The sequence below is a fragment of the Euprymna scolopes genome, chromosome 27 (genome assembly GCF_053919585.1).
Source record: "Euprymna scolopes isolate OS-2025 chromosome 27, ASM5391958v1, whole genome shotgun sequence".
Lineage (NCBI taxonomy): Eukaryota > Metazoa > Mollusca > Cephalopoda > Sepiida > Sepiolidae > Euprymna > Euprymna scolopes.
Window position 1 is genome coordinate 111,111,406 of NC_136508.1, and position 20,898 is coordinate 111,132,303.

Genomic DNA, 20,898 nt, shown 5'->3' on the forward strand with positions numbered 1-20,898 from the left:
TCTTTGTTCAAATTTAATTTTGTAATTAAACTGACTTTGTCGTTTATGCAATTCGTTCCTCTTATTTGAGTTGTTTATGTGAAATATTAAATTTTGCATTTTTTTATGTGACGATTGTTTGGATTATTCGGACTTTGGATGTTAACCTTAGTTCGAAATAACAATGAAATGTTCAGTCTTAAAAAATGAACCTGATTTTTATATCTTCATATAATTTAGTTTTGAATGATAATACACGTATAAAATAAATTTACCAAAGAAATCCGAACAAGCCTTAAACATTGACAAAAAAAAAAAAAAAAAAAAAAAAAATCTGAACTTGATAGGAAAACAATTCGACACATTTAACTAATAAATGGACATTATTACACGAGGAACGAAATAATGATTACACCGTCTCATGATGACTCAAATTCATTGTTCTTTAGCAGTTGATTTTCTTTTAAAATAATTTCACGTTTAAATCGTGGTTTTCATCTTTTAATTTTGATTCTTTTATATTTTCATATATTTTATTTCTTAATGAATTGAACACACAAAACAAAAGTTGTTTCAATTTACTAAAGAAATCATAACAAACAAAACAAATTTGCTGTTTTGAACACAAAAGAAAAAAATGAATTCATCCCGAATTTTTTTCCTGGAATAAAAGGTAAGTTTTTTTTTTCTTTTACTTTTTAACAATTCATAAATTCTATAACTTTTAAAATAATTTTAAACATTAAAAAAAAAGTATGTTTATTGCACTCCAATAAAAAAAATTGATTCAGACGTGAATAAAAATAGTATGAATCTCCGATTAAAAAAACATCGAGTTGATAGATCGATCTTTTTAAATATAATCGTTATAAACATGTCGAAAATATTAACATATTAAAAAATTACGAAAACTCATCAAGTTCACTGTTATTTTATTTTTAGTTTAAAAAAAGATCTATCACTATAGACTACACATGTTGGTTTAATCTAAACTTTGCTTTCCGAGTGTGTTAAATCTTCATTGTCTACTCTATAACATCTAAGAAAAATGCAATTTTACCCAATTTTCCGAAAAAGTTACTTTTACTTATAAATAATTTACTACTCGTTTAATTTTACTATTTTCATGTTTCAGTTACGTAACGTTTTTGCTTAAAACGACATATTTTTAGAAATCGATTAATCAACGCTATCTTAAACAAGTACAAAAAATCTCCTAAAATTATATTATTTAATCTGGCATTTTGATTTTATTTTTTCTTAGTTTGTTTTGTTTGTTTTTCTTGGAGATTAGATCCTATGTTTTGTTAACTATTCTGTACTTCCACTTAATAATTTTATAAACCAAAAATACCGTAAAAAATCATTAGGCATAACAAAACTGTAGGCACCGCCAAAACTGGGGGGGGGGGCAGGTCAGTACTTTTTGACGGACCGTCTTTTTAAAAATCTACCAAAAATCAGGTAATTATTCGATCAATACGAAATTTTCAGCGATTATTAGGAGAAGAATGAACTTTATAACAGTGTACTTATTTTTCATAAACGATATTTATATATATATATATATATATATATATATATATTTTGCTTACAACCCCCCCCCTTGTTTTGAAGTGGGAACAAATATGCTTAAAATAATCATCTGAAACTGAACACAAGATATTGTGTTGTTGTAAGGGACAGAATTATAGATTTAAAAAAAAAATTGTTTGCATACCTTATTTTGACGTCTGAATATCAGAACTTCGATTGTGTTTAATTTTCCCGCTTTTGAGTTTTGAAGTGTGAAATTCCGTGAATATGTTAAGTAAAATAATTTAAGTTAAGCAAAACAAATTTTTTTTTTAATATTTATACGAAAAAAGCCATTTTAAAATTTTTGATAAATAAATTAACAATTTTTTTTAGCGAGCCAAATAATGCACGACCATTATTAAACAAGGCATGCTTTGAATAATCGATACAAAAAAAAAATTCGATAAATATTGTGCCCTTTGTGTTAAAAATAGCATCATTTTTTTCTATCCCGTTTGAAAACGTTTGCCGTCTTTCGACTACGGTGGACCAAACGCGCTGAAATAATTTTTTTTATTCTGCTTTAAATTGCCCCCCCCCCCCCATTTTGGGGAGCCTGGCCCCCACACACATACACATTAAAAACCAAACTCATACAAATGGTCACCCATCTGGTACTGGCCAGCCTCAGCTTAATAATACATTGAAATTTTCGTCACTGAAAAATAAGTTTTTTTTTGGCCTGTTTGGTCTTCCATAGTTTTCTTCTTATCAAACGCAAACGTAAACAGTGTCGATCTAGACTCAAGATCGATGCGAAATATCTGGTTACCTATATGAATAAGTGGAATTATTTGAAATTCAGGTATTATATTATAATATTTTTCATATTCTCTTAGAAAATCATCCTAAATCTTAGTTAGACAATAAATAAATAAATTAATTATTTCAAAAACCTTTTTTTCTAAATATTTATGTACGTTTTTTGTGCAAGACAAAAAATGTCAATTGTTAACTTTTTTGGGAAAATTTAACATTTAAAATTTAATTAAAAATAGTAGAAAAAGTTTGACATTATTCTGTTTTCTATATGATAAAATTCAGGGGTTTATCTTTCTGGAAAAAAAAAAGTTACTCAGAAATAATGGATTTTAATAAATGTAATTTCGTTTTAAAAAACAACAACAACAACTTGATTTTTCGGCCATTTTTGGCGGTGCCTAAAAAACTGCATAAAATGTCATCGTGACATTTATTTGGTAGTTTTCTACCAGTGTTTTATGTAATTACCGATTTTTGAATGATTATCGGGACTTCCTATATGACTGAGTTACATCAGCCATTTTTTTCTAATTCTAACATAACATAAAGCTTGATACGAATTTTTAAAAGTAAATAAACGCTTCAAAATAAGTTTATCCAAGTAGGTAGAAGAGTTACTTATATTACCTTCAATCATTGGTTATAAATTTGAATTTTTTTTTACCACTTTTTTTGTCTAAAATGCCCATTTAATTTATTAATTTGTTAGGTGAAAGTACAAATTAGTGAGCAAGAACCGCTCTATCATGTTAAGAATAGCTTTCTAAATAATACCATTATTATTTATAATTGGAGATGTCCTTTTTAACAAATAGAATGTATGAGTAAAAAATTGTTCCCTCCTTGAATTTAAAATTGAAATTTAAGCTTCATTTTTATTGAAAGTAAGAAAAATAGATGACACTTTTAAAATATCAATTTGAATATGCAACTTTGATGCCAGGACCTTAGTTGCAAGGGTACTATGTAGGCAGTATAGCAGTAAAATGTCTGTTCACATTACATATGAACTTCTGCATGTCAGTACAGTTGGAGAAGCAGGAAGAGAATTCCACAATCTAGCAGTTCTGGGTAATAATCTATTAGAGTAGAAAGCTTTCTTATCGCTAGGGATCCCTACTGTACACGGGTGGAACTTTGTTGCTTGTCGAGTTTGTTGGGGGAATTTTCGTTGAAGTGTACAATGGCTTGTAGTTCGTCAGAGTATCCACCATTAAAATACTTGTAAAACAGGCAGAGGGATGCAATATTTCATATTTCATTGATGGGACAGAAGCTGAAACTTAGATGACAGTTCAGGATCTTTCAGGTTAATGACTCTCTTTGAACCCTGTCCCAGAGCAAGAGACTAGTAGAAGATGCAGCAGCCCAAATGTGACAGCAGTACTCCATACATGGGCGAATGGAGGCTTTGTAGAGATACAGGATACTTTCAGGCATAAATAATCTTCTAGCACAGTAGAGAGATCCCACCTTCTTCACAGCAGCCTTAGCAAAAATTTCCATGTATCTGTTCCAACTCATGTTCCCTGTGAATGTTTAGCTGAGGAGCTTGAACCAAGTACTTTCAGGTAATGTATCTTTAGCCATAGCTATTGGTGGTTGCTTAGGGTTAGTGTTAGGGTTGTAGAAAACTTTTATTGTTTCGGTAGCGTTGAACGTTACCATCCATTTTTAAGCCTATTCTACTACAGACTGAAAGTATTCTTCTAGGCTTTCTGCCATTACCTTAGATATGTGCTCATTAGTTTTCCCAACGTGCCTACTATAGAGCATGGTGCCGTAGGCAAATATACCAATCTCAGAGACAATTTTCTCAAGTAAGTCATTTATGAATATCAGAAAAAATAAATGTCCAATGATCTATGTCTGAAGTACAGCCGCATTTATATAATACTGCTTGGACATACACCCATCGAGGACAGCCTGGATTCTTCTCATATAAGAAGGATCTAATTATGCTAAGCATACGTCCAGTAATACCATAGGATTTTATTTTCATGAGAAGATCATCGTGCCATACCCTACCAAAAACCTTAGATATATCTAGAGCTACTGCCGTTCCCTTCCTTATCCAGTGCTTGGTATAAACCTTAAGAGATTTCAGTTAGAATATCTGCAGGAGAATAGTCTTATCTAAATCTATATTGGTGATCAGACAAGTTTTGCAGCTGGAAAATGGTGGATTAGAGCTTGATTAATAAAAGGACTCAGATATTTTTGCGAAAAGAGGGAGGAAGCTAATTGCGTGATAATTTAATTGGTCAGTTATTTCGCCAGAGTTTTTGTAGACTGGTGCCACAGAAGCAGTTTTCCAGCAGTCAGGAAAACAAGATTCGTTAAGGCGTTTGTTAAAGAGTTTCGAGGGAACTGGAGCAAACTCAGCAAAGCATTTTTTAATAATTAAATGTGATGAGTTCAGGTTTATATGCTTTTGAGGCGTCTAGGTTTTTTATGATATCATGTACTTGAGAAGAGGTGATTTTTAGTGTGGTTTGCAGAGGTAAATCAGGGAGGAAATAGTTTGCTGAGTCCAAGTTAACTCTGCAACTTTATCAAATGTATCACACACAATAAAATCTATTAGCTAACACAGGTCAAGCAAACCGAGGTGAAATACAACTATGGAATATACCTACTTTATCTCAAACTAGGTATGTAACCACTGAGAACCTGAATCTCACAAGTAGGATTTTTACAAGAACAAGCTAACCTAGCGAGCAAATTAATAATAGATGATATAATTATTTGTTAATCCACTGGCAGGCAAGAGATTCGGATTTTGAATTCCTTTATGATGGTTAGCTGTGGATATATATGTATACTAGCACCTCACTTCTTCTGATGTTTTTTAAATACATAGAAATAAAGTGTTTATTGATCCTAAAACCCATATATATATATATATATATATATATATATATATATATATATATATATATAATAAAAAAATCGACATTTAGTTCTATTTTAATACAAGTCGTTTATTACCGTTTTTCTTTCTCCCCTTTTTGACACCAGCGCGGTGGCAGATATCCATCTTTTATCACAAGTGTTTCTCTTTCTGCTCTACTACATGCCAGCCGTAGACATTAATTTCTTGCCTTCACCTTTACACGTCCATCTTTTTAACCATACTTTCCTACTCTGACTACATGGTATCCTATTTTTCTTTTTTCTGTTATTAAGCCCACACACACTTTCTAATTTGCATATGTCATTTTGTGGCTACTGCTGCTAATATCATTGCACACTGATATCATACAGCCCCTGCTGATATAATCTCATGCGCATGACATACATTGTCTATCCAGAGAGCATGACATCAGCTCCAGGAAATCTGTGCCAGACATCAAAGGACATAGTTTGTATACTATGACATCAGGATTGAGAAACAGTATATGAGAGTCAAGCCTCCTACAAATAAATATGTATGAGATCCCATGTAAATGTGGAAAACTATACAAATGCGAGACATGTCGTTCACTTGAAGCCAAAGTCGAAAAAGCCATAATATATGGAGAAATTGAAAAAATCACGTATAGCTGAACATATTTGGAGAGAAAACAGTTACTAACAATTATGGGACGAAGTAAAAATTATAGACAGAGTGGAGAGCAAGATGACTCATGGAAGCAATACAGATGCTGAGAGACAATTACAAAATGGACCTAGTATAGAATGTAACACGATATGGGAACCATCAATTACAAATAATAGATAATATATACAGTAATAAGTAAATAATAATATATATACAGTAGTACATAGTAATAATAATTAGTAATAAATAATGATAAATTTACAAAATAATATAAAAATAGATCAGAGGCCGCCAATTTTCACTTGATGCAACCCATGCAAGAATTGTCCATAAACCCAATAGCATAGAGGTTAAAGGTTCAATTCTCAGTGTTGATGACCGAACAATACAGCTGTAAATTACTTAGGACTAATATCTAGTCATAGCTGACAGAACAAGAGCATGCTACCCATGTGAACTAAATAAAGGCTTCCATTTGAAATTCTATCCAAATTCTCGAGTTTGACAGAAGATAAACTTGAACGAGATCGGAGGTTACATCAAGTGAAACGTTGTGAAAATTACACTCAATATGTAAACAGCAGTCCGATGAATCCAAATAATATAAGCAATCCTCATCTAAAAATCATAATATATATATATATATATATATATATATATATATATATATAAAGAAAGAGAGAGAGAGTAAAATGATTCATATTTTTAAGTGAAAATCTGTTTCAAAAGGAAAAACAAACAAAATCAAAAAAACTTTAATTCACAATCATGACTCGTTTTACTCAATATTAAGTAGCATACCTATACCTATTGAGCTTATTATATAAATAAAGTAGAATGCGCACGGTTTACTTTTAAAAGTGCTAATACATTTACTAATACATTAACATAAACTCTGCTCTTTAGACTCCAGGTCTTATTCTCTCTAATATATATATATATATATATATATATATATATATATTGAGTAATATATATCCCTCTTAATATATATATATATTGAGTAATATATATCCCTCTTTATATATATACATATATATATATATATATATATATATATATATATATATATATATATTAGTGTTGTACCGATTGATCAGAATCGGGAAGCGGAAAAATTGATAGTTTTTGAGGTATCGGAATCGGAAAAATTTGTGCCTAATTTCCGATTCCAAAACCGATTCTTTTAATATTTTATGTTTATTTTTCATTGCTGATACCGCTGATAAATATTTATTCCTTTTAAACTATTAGTAAAACTAACCTCTATAGATCATGATAACATTAAAAGAAGATCTAAATTTATTTTATCTGCGTAAAATAAACAAAATAAAACTTGAAACTTTGCGAAAATTCGCTAGATAACCCTTAGAAGAATGCAGTTTATTTTCAAGGCATTGAAAAAATTGTTTAAATTTAAAGAAATATTTTGTCAATAAAAATAATATCAAACATTATTGCTAATTAAATCAAAAGTTTAGGTTTTTGTCCGCTCCCTTACTCGGCATTGGCAAATATGACAAGGAATGGCGAAAGGTGTGAAAAGGATTGGCCTTGAATTGAATTTGAAATGAACTCGTGAAATGTCATGCTTCAATGTGATTTTCTTTGATTCTGCCAGTATCATTTATGTTTATACTTAGGGATTCATACGGCGGGGCCAATGACGTCTAGAGTCCACCAATCTCACTCCCCTATATAAGACAATAAAAACCTAGACCACTAACTGAAAGTATTTGGGAGTAATTTACATCTTCGATACCGTTTGGCTTCGACAATTTGGCAACACAAAATGTAAGTGTATTTTTAAATAACTATTTTAAAGATATCCAAAATGTTTTTCATGATTTGAAAATTAATTACCAGCATATTTTTACTTTATTTTTGTTTAATATTTATTTTAATGTGATGCAAAAGTTCGAATTGTTTTTTGTTTGTTTTTTTGTAAAAGTCAAATATATTCTTTTGTTAGGTAGAAGTGTAACTTATCTTGACTTTGGTAACATTTATCGCGTGGGTTTCCACTAGTATATTGTTTAATTTTTAATGTTTGGGTCATTATCAAGAGTTAAAAGTCGTATCTCGGCCTTTTTTCTTGTTCTCACATAACATCGGGTGAACATATTGACATTTCTTGGGTGTGTTTCTATCAGTACTTTAATTTCTGATTTCTGAGGTATTATCGATGCTCGAATATGGCTTAAATAATATCACCATTTTTATTTTGTTTTAACTCAATAGGCTTTACACTTATTTTAAGTTAAAAAACACCTTTAAAATAAGTGAAAGTGCAAAAAAGAGAAAAGAAAAATTATCCAGGTAGTTGAAAATGTAGCTTCGCTTGTTTTTCGTAACATTTATTTGTAACATGTATTCATCTATTTCACCTCCTTTCTTCCTTTTATTCTGAAAAATCAGCAGACGAGAAGCTGTTTTCATTCGAGGCATTCGAAACAGTCAATCTAAACTACGCCATTAGCATTGATTTTGGTCGAAATATAATGGATTATTTCCCTTTGATATCAATTAAGCGATTTATTAGAGAAATTTCACGTTCCTGAGATTGAAAACAAGCTGTAAAAACAAAACTACTTGATGAAATTAAGTGAAATTTTTTATGAGAACTACATTCCATAACGGGTATGTAGAATATAATTGTTTTTTTTTTAATTTTCGTTTTTTAATGAGGGACGTAAACTACACAAGTACCATGATCGCTTTTCTTCCCGTCAATTTAAAAAAATGTTATAACACGTAATTTCTAAAAGAATTATTTCATTTTGGAATAGGGATTTAGCTGCATGTTAATCTACAAAGTCGTTGTTGTTGTTGTTGTTATCGTCGTCGTCATCATCGTCACCATTTGCGTTTCGTTTTGTTTTTGTTTTTTTTATAGCAAAGTAAATCAATTTAATAACCTACCAAATTTTTATAATTAAAATAAAATTTTAGTTCATTCATAAAAAGAAGGCACGCAATCTCATGTTAAAAATGTTTTTCTAAATAGTAACATTATTATTTAGAAATTCGTTCGTAAGAATGAGAAGTGACGTTGTTAAATATGTTGTCTTACATCGTTTTTTTATTTTGCCTACCAATCTTCGAATATTTTCAACTATTTAACAATTTATGTAAGTGGCATGTTATACAGTAAATACGAACTGATACAATATAGCTTTGTTTTAAAATCAAAATAAATGTTTTGTTGTCGTATAATTTTTAATCAATTACAGAGCAAACATTTGAGAAAAAATATATGCGGACATTACCCAGGGGTTTATGTAATAATTTGAAAATTTACGAAAGAAACAAAACAAGACAAAAATAAAACAAAACAAATCTCTAATTAAATATGTATAATTTTTAAAAGAATCGGAATCGGAAATTTTGAAAGGAATCGGTAATTGTATCGGAATCGGGGAAAATTTTGGAATCGTCCCATCACTAATATATATATATATATATATATATATATATATATATAAATTAACTTAAATATGTTAAAAAATAAATCTTTTGTATATAAATAGCATGCCTACAAATATGCATAGAATGTTTATATTAATTACGAATAAAATTCTTTCACATATTTATTGATTTAACTACAACAGACATTTTATTTTTGTTACAAATTACTCTGATAAAACAATATAATTTATACATGATATTTTTCAGATTTCAAGTGAAGAAACCAGATTTTCTGTCCATTAATTTTGATGAATACCACAAACCATAACTATAGATGCTGTTATTTATTCATGAATTTTTTTGTGTCTAGAGTTGCACAATCTCCAGTCACATCTCTCCTGGGTAGACATTAAGGACGACTGGAAACAAAGCCAAAATAAGTGGAAGCCATATATAGGGCATGCTCTTTCCAAATAGTCACTCATTTGGTAAAGCACAGGCACATCGTTGCTTAACTTTAGTGATTTAACTATATATATATATATATATATATATATATATATATATATATATATATATATATATATATATATATATAAGAGAGAGAGAGAATGTATTGTACTAACAAATACGTTTTGGATACTTATGAGTTTTAATCAAAGAAAAGACCCAAGTTATTCCGAGAAAATATCCATTAAAATCCATTCCAGGGAACTCGTCTTACTTTTCTGGTTTTCTGAGAAAGTGACAAAATGAAGTTTGAATTTAATTCAATGAAACGTTTACAAAATTCTACCATTAATAAGAAAAATGATTTTTATACATAACTTTCAAAGAATTAAAATATAAAAATACAACTAGTGAAACGCAATGAAATGACATTAATAGTACTTAAGCAAACAGCAACGATTTGTAAAAAAAAAAAACTCGGTCAAAATCTACTGCCAGACTATTTTCTGGTATTTTGAATAATTCCTATTTCTTCATCAAATATCTCAGTAAAATAAAAAGATATATTATGTTATATATATTTGTTATATATATTTGTTATATATATGTTATGTGCGATTCTGCACATGTTCAGCATTTTCCCATCAATGAAGTTCAAAATAAAATACGGTAAACAACACTTGTTAATCTCTAATTCATGAGAATTTTTTTCAATCAGGATTTTTTATATCCAACATCTAATTCATGATATTTTTAAATCAGGATTTTTTTATGTCCAACAGCATCTAATTCATGAGGATTTTTTAAAAAAGGAAATATTTACAGCATGTATACACACACTGGAGAAAAACCTCATTCATTCAGTATTTTCCCAGATATCGCATTTAAAAAGTCATGTTAAAAACACACTGAAAACTACTGAAGTAAAAAAAAGGAAAAGCATAATTTGTGTGAAGTTTTTGGTTCAAAATTTTCCCAGAAAAGCAATTTAAAAACTCATTGAAAAGCCGTACGCATTTTTGCATAAAGTTTCTTTAACAACACACTGTTGAAAGGCCTTATGCCTGTGAAGTGTGTGGTACATCATTTTTTTAGAAAATTCATTTAAAAACACATATGTTCAGACACTCGTGAAATGCCTTATTCGTGTCAAGTGTGTGGATTAGTATTTACCAGTAAATTTTCTTTAAAAACACATATGTCCACACGCACTGTTGAAAAGCTTCATTCATATGAAGTTTGCGGTACAGCATTTTCCCAAAAAATTCATTTAAATAAAAATATGTTAACACATATTGGTGAAACACTTCATTCATGTCAAGTGTGTGGTACATCATTTTCTGATAAAATTTCTCTAAAAACACATATTTTTACACACACTGGTGAAAAGTCTCATGCATGTGAAGTCACTGATTCGACATTTTTCAAAAAATCTCAGTTAAAAACTGATGTGTTAAAACACACTGATGAAAAGCCTTATTCGTGTCAAGTGTGTGGTACAGCATTTTCTCAAAAGATTTCTTTAGAAAGACATATATTCACACACACGGGTGAAAAGCCTCATTCATGTGAAGTTTGTGGTTCAAGATTTTCCGTGAAATACAATTTAAAAACACATATGTTAAAACACACTCGTGAAAAGCATCATTCATGTCAAGTTTGTGGCTCCAAATATTTCCAAAAATCCCAGTTAGATTCTCATATGTTAACACACACCGGTGAAAAACCTCATTCATGTGAAATTTGTGGCTCCAATTTTTTCCAAAAATCGCAGTTAAAATCTCATATGTTTAAACACACTGGTGAAAAGCCTTATTCGTGTCAAGTGTGTGGTACAGCATTTTCTCAAAAAATTTCTTTAGAAAGACATATGTTCACACACACTGGTGAAAAACCTCATTCATGTGAAGTTTGTGGTTCAAGATTTTCCGTGAAATACAATTTAAAAACACATATGTTAAAACACACTCGTGAAAAGCATCATTCATGTCAAGTTTGTGGCTCCAAATATTTCCAAAAATCCCAGTTAGATTCTCATATGTTAACACACACCGGTGAAAAACCTCATTCATGTGAAATTTGTGGCTCAAAATTTTTCCAAAAATCACAGTTAAAATCTCATATGTTTAAGCACACTGGTGAAAAGCCATATTCGTGTCAAGTGTGTGGTACAGCGTTTTCTCAAAAAATTTCTTTAGAAAGACATATGTTCACACACACTGGTGAAAAACCTCATTCATGTGATGTTTGTGGTTCAAAATTTTCTATGAAATCCAATTTAAAAACTCATATGTTAAAACACTCTGGTGAAAAACCTTATTCATGTGAAGTTTGTGGTTCAAGATTTTATCAGAAATCCCATTTAAAAAGACATGTCAAGACACATGTCATGAGGGTGTTGAAAACATAAGCAAGTTCCTAAAAAATATAGAACAGACATATATTGACAAAAGTTCCTAATGACTATGGACTAAATAGGGCCGAGAGAGAAAAAAATAACAAAATATGATGCCCTCAAAAATGAGCTTACAACAACATGGAGGCTAAAACAAATAGACAATACCATTAGTGGTTAGTGCAACAGGTCTGATAAAGAGAAACCTTTGATCCTACCTGGTATCCATCCAAGACTGTCTACGCATCCATGAAGTACAATTTGGGGCAATGAAGGAAATATAAAAAACTTCAATTGTGGGTTAAGCAACATTAACACCGTGCTAAGGTCCGTTGCACGATACAATACTTGAAACAAGAAAAATAAAAAAAATGTGTAAAACCTTATTCATGGTACAGCATTTTCGCAGAAATTAATTTAACAACTCATATAAAGACATATGTTCAAATACACTGGTGAAAACTTCATTCATGTGAAGTTTGTAGTTCAGTTTTATAAAATCTCATTTAAACATCATATTTGAAACACAGCCACAATGTTTGAGAGATAAAGTAATTTAACGGAACTTGCTAATATCAATGTATCTCATATAGAGTTCAAGCGTTATCCCCTCATAGAGAACCCTTTGATTTCTGAGAATTTCGACTGAAGTAAAAAAAAATATTTTTTTGAAAAGCCTCCTCCATGTGAAGATTGTGGTCGATCATTCTCATGGAAATCGTAAAAAGTCATATGTCTACATACTGGCGAAAAACTTCGTTCATGTCAAGTGTTTGGGTTAGCATTTTCACATTAAAAAGACATATCGTAACACACCGGCCCAAATGACTATGACCATATACAGCTGAATGTGAAAAACTAACAAATTATTAGTATCTAAAAAATGATTAAAAAAAAGATGGTCTCTGAAAGAAATACATATTATACCGTGTGTGATGGAAGAAACTTTCCTATTAAAAATAAACTTAATAAATTCTTGGAAACAATCCCTTGAGGACCAAGCTGTAACAAAATACAGTTGGCAACCAGAAAAGGGAATTATTTCTATTCTTGAAACAGCCCTCGCATATGAATCCAAATATTAATGAAATCAAATGTTAACTCCAGGGGAACACCTTGATATTTTGAAACTGACCGAAGTAATGTTTTTTAAAGGGAAAAGTAGGCATACAATATAGCAGCATTAATTTAGAAGAACTGTTAGAAATGAGTCATACACCATAAAAAAGATATGTAGTAAAACACACACTGTCGAAAACTAAATGGAGAGAAACTGAACGCCCACTAGACACCATCCTTGGGTGTCTTCCATCTTTCTGAAAAACAGACCTGAGAATTCCGCTCATCAGAAGTAAACCGTAACCAATCTTTCTATAGAGAAAGGTTTGTCAGAAGCTGGACATTTAGATACTTCTAATCATGAGTAATCCCTGGCCAAATATTAAAAAATGAGGATGGTGTGCTGTCTCCTATTGCCATCCAGCACGACCCCAAATAATTAATGATGTTAACGTTTTTGCAGTTTCAGGAAATTAAAAGCCCAGCAAAGAACTGTTGTTGAAACGAAGATGTTGCTGTTTTACTGCAAAAGTTTTAAAAGTGGAGCAAAACAGCAAGTAAACTAAAAGTGGCAACATTTCTAAAAACGATGTAATTAAATTTATATGCATTAGTATATATTTTTATATTGTAATTTTTATTCGTTATCTTTTTAATTTGTTGAGCTTTACATTATTATATTAACGATTAAATTTATATGCATTAGTATATATTTTTATATTGTAATTTTTATTCTTTATCTTTTTAATTTGTTGAGCTTTACATTATTATATTAACAATTACATTTATATGCATAAGTATATATTTTTATATTGTAATTTTTATTCTTAATCTTTTAATTTGTTCAGCTTTACATTATTATATTAACGATTAAATTTATATGCATTAGTATATTTTTATATTGTAATTTTTATTCTTTATATTTTAATTTGTTCAGCTTTACATTATTATAATAACAATTAAATTTGTATGCATTAGTATATATTTTATATTGTAATTTTTATTCTTTTTCTTTTAATTTGTTGGTATCCCAATAATGTGTTAAACATTTTTTCCTATACTGTCTGAGTCTTTCTTTCTCTACACACACACACACACACACACACACACACACACACACACACACACACACATATATATATATACACACTCATGCTGTTACAATCAGGTCTGTGCCAAGGTCGCTCGAAAGATGGTGGGACCCTTCTACCTCTCCAGAAGATATCTCACTACTGATACAATTCTCTATCTATATAAAAGCCAAGTACGTCCAAGGATGGAATACTGTTGCCATATCTGACAAGAGCTGCTAAAAACAGCCTATCCTGCCTTTACAGAGTACAAAATAGACTTCGTGGCTTAGTGGGGGATGCCCTTTTCTTTACCCTGCAACCTCTCTCCCACAGAAGAGATGTTGCGAGCCTATCCTTGTTTTAGCGTTATTTCCATGGCAGGTGCTCGTCTGAACTCCAATCTCTGGTCCCCCTCGCCAATCTTTCACGAAAAACACCCGTCTAGCTGAATCCACTGTGAAAAATTGCCCCCACTCTTTATCAGTGCCTAAATCAAAACGTGGATTCCATGAACAAAGCTTCTTTCTTTGAACGGTACGCCTGTGGAACTCTGTTCCATCTGCCTGCTTCTCACCGGACTACAACTTGGATGTCTTCAAGTCCAACGTTTACAAATTTCTAATGAACCGCCCCCTTAAGTAAACACTTCATCAAATCTCCACACTAATGTAATGTACTTGCAATAACCTTTACCCTGAGTTGCTTCCGGGCCTTGACAAGTGGCGATCACTGTGTAAAAACAAATCATGTTTTTAGATTAAAATTTTAGTTTGTTTTTTTTCGTTCTTGATTTACTGGAATTATTGATTTGTATCTTTTTTAGAGTTTTCCGCAAAAGTATTAGATGTTTCTGTTTTGGTAGTGGTTTTTATTTTTACTGTTCTAATATAGAGGACGTGTTTACGAAATATCTTGATATATTACAATTTGGTTTAGTTTTGGGTTTAAGTTTCCCAGCAACCTTTTTTGCTTCTTTTATTATTCTGATTTATTTTTTAATTACTTAGATTTAAGGTTGCTCACATATAACTGAGTTATTGAACGACTACTCACCAGAGAATTGCAATTGTCTCTGAATAATAATAATTATTATTAGACCATAAATACATATATAATTATACAGAGACTTACTATTGCTTTCTGAATAACAACTATTATAATTAGACCCACAGAGAATTGCTATTGCTTTCTGAATAATAATTATTATAATTAGACAAACAGAGAATTGCTATTACTTTCTGAATGAAAATTATTATAATTAGACAACCAGAGAATTGCTATTGTTTTCTGAATAATGATTCTCATAAGTAGACCAACAGACAATTGCTATTTCTTTTTGAATAATAATTATTATAATTAGACCAACAGAGAATTGCTATTGCTTTCTGAATGAAAATTATTATAATTAGACCAACAGACAATTGCTAATTCTTTTTGAATAATAATTATTATAATTACACCAACAGAGAATTGGTATTGCTTTCTAAATAATAATTATTATAATTACACCAACAGAGAATTGGTATTTCTTTCTAAATAATAATTATTATAATTAGACCAACAGAGAATTTCTATTTCTTTCTAAATAATAATTATTATAATTAGACCAACAGAGAATTTCTATTGCTTTCTGAATAATAATTATTATAATTAGACGAACAGATAATTGCTATTGCTTTCTGAATAATAATTATTATAATTAGACCCACAGATAATTGCTATTGCTGTCTTAATAATAATTATTATAATTAGACCAACAGAGAATTGCTATTGCTTTCTACATAAAAATAATAATAATTAGACCAACAGAATTGCTATTGCATTCTAAATAATAATTATTATAAATAGACATCCAGAGAATTGCTATTGCTTTCTGAATAATAATGTTTATAATTAGAATAACAGAGACTTACTATTGTTGCATGAGGGACCGAACAGGAGTTTTCACCGGCTGGAGTTACGCCCCCTTACCGGTGTACTCATGTTTGGCAGATGTAAATAAGGACGCCATTTTTAAAGAAGCTGATCTGTCATTATGTCTTATTCAATCTATTGACATCCTCGATAGTGACACCTGGCGGATGCGAATGGGATAAAGATATGTCTAAGTAAGATGTACAAAAGGATAAGAAGCGGAAAGTTATTTGCAGAAACAGATAATTAACTTTATTGTTCTTGTTTAAAATTGTAATTCGTACGTACGTCACGTGGAAAAAAAATGTCGGAAGGAAGCATGGAAGAAACAAACAGACCAGTGGCTGGCATAAGACCACCAGCGCCCTTATGTATGGAAGATAATTTATCGGCGACTGGAAGTTGTTTAAACTGAAATGGCATAACTACGCCATTATTACGTGTTTGACGAGACAGTCATTACAATATCAAACGGCACTTTTGCTTCACACGTTGGGAGATGACGCATTGAAAGTTTACTACGAATTTCAATTTCTAACACCTGAGGATGAAAGAACACCCACCGAAATTATTCAGGCATTCGATAAATACGCTATAGGGGAAACGAATGAGACCTACGAGCGTTACGTATTTCATTCTAGAAAGCAAGGAGGATCAGAGACTGTGGAATCCTTTATTACGGCACTTCGGACGTTAGTAAAAACGTGCAATTTTTGTGATAGTTGCGTTTCATCAGTACTCAGAGATCAGGTAGTGCTGGGAATACACAACCCCCAGACACAAGCTGAATTATTGAAAATAAGACAGTTAGACTTACAAAAATGTATTCACATTTGTAAGCTGTCTGAAAATGCCATGGTCCAGTCCAGAATCCTAAGGCCTGAAGGAGTGAATAAGGTTGAGTTTTAAACCGAGGAGAAAGACATCGGCACAAACTGACAGAGATTGCTGGGCGTGTGCACTGCGGCATGGACCGAGAAAAGAGTTATGTCCTGCATTTGGCAAGACCTGTTATCAATCTAATGGGAAAAACCACTTTGCCGCGAAATGCAAAGTATCAAGGAAAAAGAAGGTGCAGGCTGTCAAAACCCAATATGAAGACCAGGAAAACGACAGTAGTAGTTCAGACTATGGACAGGTAGACAACATAACCATTAAGGAAAAGGTGAATGCTGTGAGTCAAGAGGTGATAAAGGCGGAAATGATGGTGAAAGGAAAACCAATTGCTTTTCAGCTCGATAGTGGAGACTCCGTGAACATATTGAATGTGAAACACGTGATTGGAAAAACACTGGAACATTCAAATAAGACCCTTGTCATGTGGAATGGAGCAGAAGTGAAGCCGTTAGGAGAGTGTCGAGTTAAAATGATAAACCCCAAAACTGGACAGAAATATGCAGTTAAGTTTGTCATTGTGAAAGAGGATTTCTATCCCTTACTGGGAGCAAATGCAATCCAGAAAATGGAACTCGTCACAATCAATAACAACAAATTCAAAATCGTCGCCAAAGTTTCCCAAATGAATGAATCCACCACCCAGTACTCGGACAGAATTATCAATGACTTCAGAGATGTATTCAAGGAAGAATTGGGTCAATTACCAGGAGAGGTACATTTGCAGGTGGATCCAGGAGTAACACCAAATGTTGCAGCAACACGGAGAATACCAGTGGCACTTAAAGACAAGCTAAAAGTCGAGTTGGAAAAACTGGTTAAGAAGAATGTTATTGAACCAGTGAGCGACCCAACACCATGGGTAAGTGCGTTAGCACTGGTAACTAAGAAAAATGGAAGCCTGCGGATATGTATAGACCCAAGACCACTGAATAAGGGAACATTTTCAGTTACCTACACTGGACGATTTACTACCAGAACTGGCTGACAGCAAGGTATTTTCTACCCTGGATCATCGAGATGGATTCTGACATGTAAAATTAGACGAAGTCAGCAGTCGCTTAACAACATTTGCTACACCATACGGTAGGTTTCGGTGGAAAGTTTTACCTTTCGGTATTTCTCCAGCTCCAGAGATATTTGAAAAGACCCTTTTTAACAATGTGTCCGATTTGGAGGGGGTGGTTAACAAAGCGGATGATCTTCTGGTGATTGGGAAGGGTAAAACGATGGAAGAAGCAACAATTGATCATGACCTAAAACTCAGGAAACTGTTGCAGAGATGTCGTGATCGCGGGATGCGATTGAATGCTGGAAAATTGAACTTACGACAAACGTCTATATCTTTCCTGGGACACATAATAACCAGTGATTGTTTACTTCCTGATCCTGGGAAGGTAAGAGCCATAAAAGAGATGCCGTGTCCAGCAGAGGTGAAAGGAGTGCATCGATTGGTTGGATTCGTGAATTACCTGGCAAAATTTCTACCACACATATCTGATGTGATGGCCCCAATTCGAAATTTAGTGAAGGCAGATGTGCCATGGACATGGTCCCAAATCCATGAAGAGGCTTTTGGGAAAATTAAAGAGTTAGTGAGTGAGGCACCAATGTTGAGGTACTATGACCCCAACAAATCTTTGGTCATCCAATGCGATGCAAGTGAGAAGGGCATGGGGGCTGCACTACTACAAAAAAGTCAACCCTTAGCCTATACCAGCCGTGCACTGACCGACACAGAAACTCGGTATGCACAGATTGAAAAGGAACTACTAGGAGTAGTCTACGCATGTGAACGGTTTCATCAATATACGTTTGGTCGACAGATAACAGTGCTAACCGATCATAAGCCACTGGAGGCGATTATGAAAAAAGAATTGGTGAAATGCCCAAAACGACTTCAAAACATGCTGGTGACTACAGGCTTACGATGCTACAGTTCTGTACCATCCAGGTAAGAAAATGTTCCTTGTAGACACGCTATCAAGAGCATACATTTATGCATTGCGCAGTGAAGATATGGACGATGAAGATGATGTCAAGGAAGCAGAATATATTCCTGTAACAGAGAGAAGGCTGCTTGAACTGCGCTCAGCCACGAAGGAAGACAGAAGCATGCAGTAGTTACAGCAAGTAATTCTGGAAGGATGGTCAGAAGAAAAAATACATCTTGACGCAGAGGTGAGACCATATTTTAACATGCGGAATGAAATGACGGTGCAAGATGGTTTAATTTTCAGAGGAAACCGAGTAGTGGTTCCACTGACACAGCGGGCGGTGTTGAAAGAAAAGCTGCATTCCACACACCTGGGAGTAGAAGGATGTTGCAGAAGAGCAAGAGAATGCTTGTATTGGCCAAATATAAACAGTGACATCAAAGACTATGTGTCACAGTGCCCCACATGTAGAAAATATGAAGTGGCCAACCCGGCAGAACCATTAATGGTCCATGAAGTTCCTGACTGACCCTGGGCGAAAGTGGGAGTAGATCTCTTTAAGTTTGCAGATAGAGACTATCTGTGCACAGTTGATTATATGAGCAACTTCTGGGAAATCGATCATCTTCTCAATACACAAGCAAAGCCAGTGATAACTAAATTTAAACACCATTTTGCACGACATGGAATACCAGCTCAGGTCGTAACTGATAATGGGCCTCAGGTTAGTAGCCAGGAATTTTCTACCTTTGCAAAAAAGTGGTGTTTTACACATACACCTGTCAGTCCATACAATAGCAAGGCAAATGGCAAAGTGGAATCTGCGGTAAAGATGGCAAAGAACCTTTTTCCGGAAAGCGATAGACGATGAGGCTGATCCATACCTAGCAATGTTGGATCACAGGAATACGCCAGCCAAAGGTCTCTTATCACCAGCTCAGAAGCTGATGTCAAGGAGAACAAAAACACTTCTCCCAACCAGGGAGGATTTACTCAAGCCAGAATTGCCCAAATATCTGAGAAAATCAGTGAAGCAAGACCGCAGTAGGCAAGAACATTCTTTCAACCACAAAGTAAAACCACTTAAACCATTGTATCCTGGAGATGTAGTACGGATGAAACCACACATAAATGGTCAAAAAGAGTGGAGGAAAGCTGTTGTATGGAGGAGACTGGATGAGCGATCATACCATGTAAAAGTTGATGGGGACTTATATCGACAGAATAGAGTAGATTTGAAGAAAACTGAAGAGATACCCCCACTCACATCAGGAATACACCAGCCATATGAAGTGCAGAGCGAGTTACCCAAGAATACAGGGCAGAGTACAGAAGAGATATGTAACTCAGAACCACCTCAATATGAAGGTGAAATAAGAGAAAACCTCAACCCGACCCCATCCCCAACAAAACCAAGTCCGGAAAGGTTGCGGACAACACGGTCAGGAAGAATAATAAGAGATCCTGTGAGATTCAAGGATTTAACAATATAAGCGAAAGGGCAGAATAATCCCTGTTAGGTAGGAGGGTAGTCAGCCCAAGGAATGCCTAGATCACTGTGTTTTGTAGACTGTTTTAATTCTTATCAGACTTTTTGTTGTGTTTTTTTTTAATTTTTTTTTGTTTTGTTTGTCTTTATCTTCTGTTTTTATTATTGAGAAAAGGGAAGATGTTGCATGAGGGATTGAGGGACTGAACAGGAGTTTAAACGGCTGGAGTTACGCCCCCTTACCAGTGTACTCATGTTTGGCAGATGTAAATAAAGACGCCATTTTTATAGAAGCTGATCTGTCGTGATGTCTTATTCAATCTATTGACATCCTCGATAATGACACAACTATGGCTTTCCGAAAAATAATTATTATAATTAGACCAATAGATAATTCATAGTGCTTTCTCAATGAA

General features: G+C 32.8%; 1 long non-coding RNA gene across 1 annotated transcript; it reads left to right on the forward strand.

Annotated features, from left to right (window-relative positions):
- Positions 1-413: 413 nt before the first annotated feature.
- LOC145248674 (uncharacterized) lies at positions 414-9,812 on the forward strand. Its single transcript, XR_013863390.1, has 3 exons — positions 414-652; positions 7,507-7,657; positions 9,539-9,812. It is a non-coding gene; the product is annotated as an uncharacterized LOC145248674 (long non-coding RNA).
- The last annotated feature ends 11,086 nt before the right edge of the window (positions 9,813-20,898 follow it).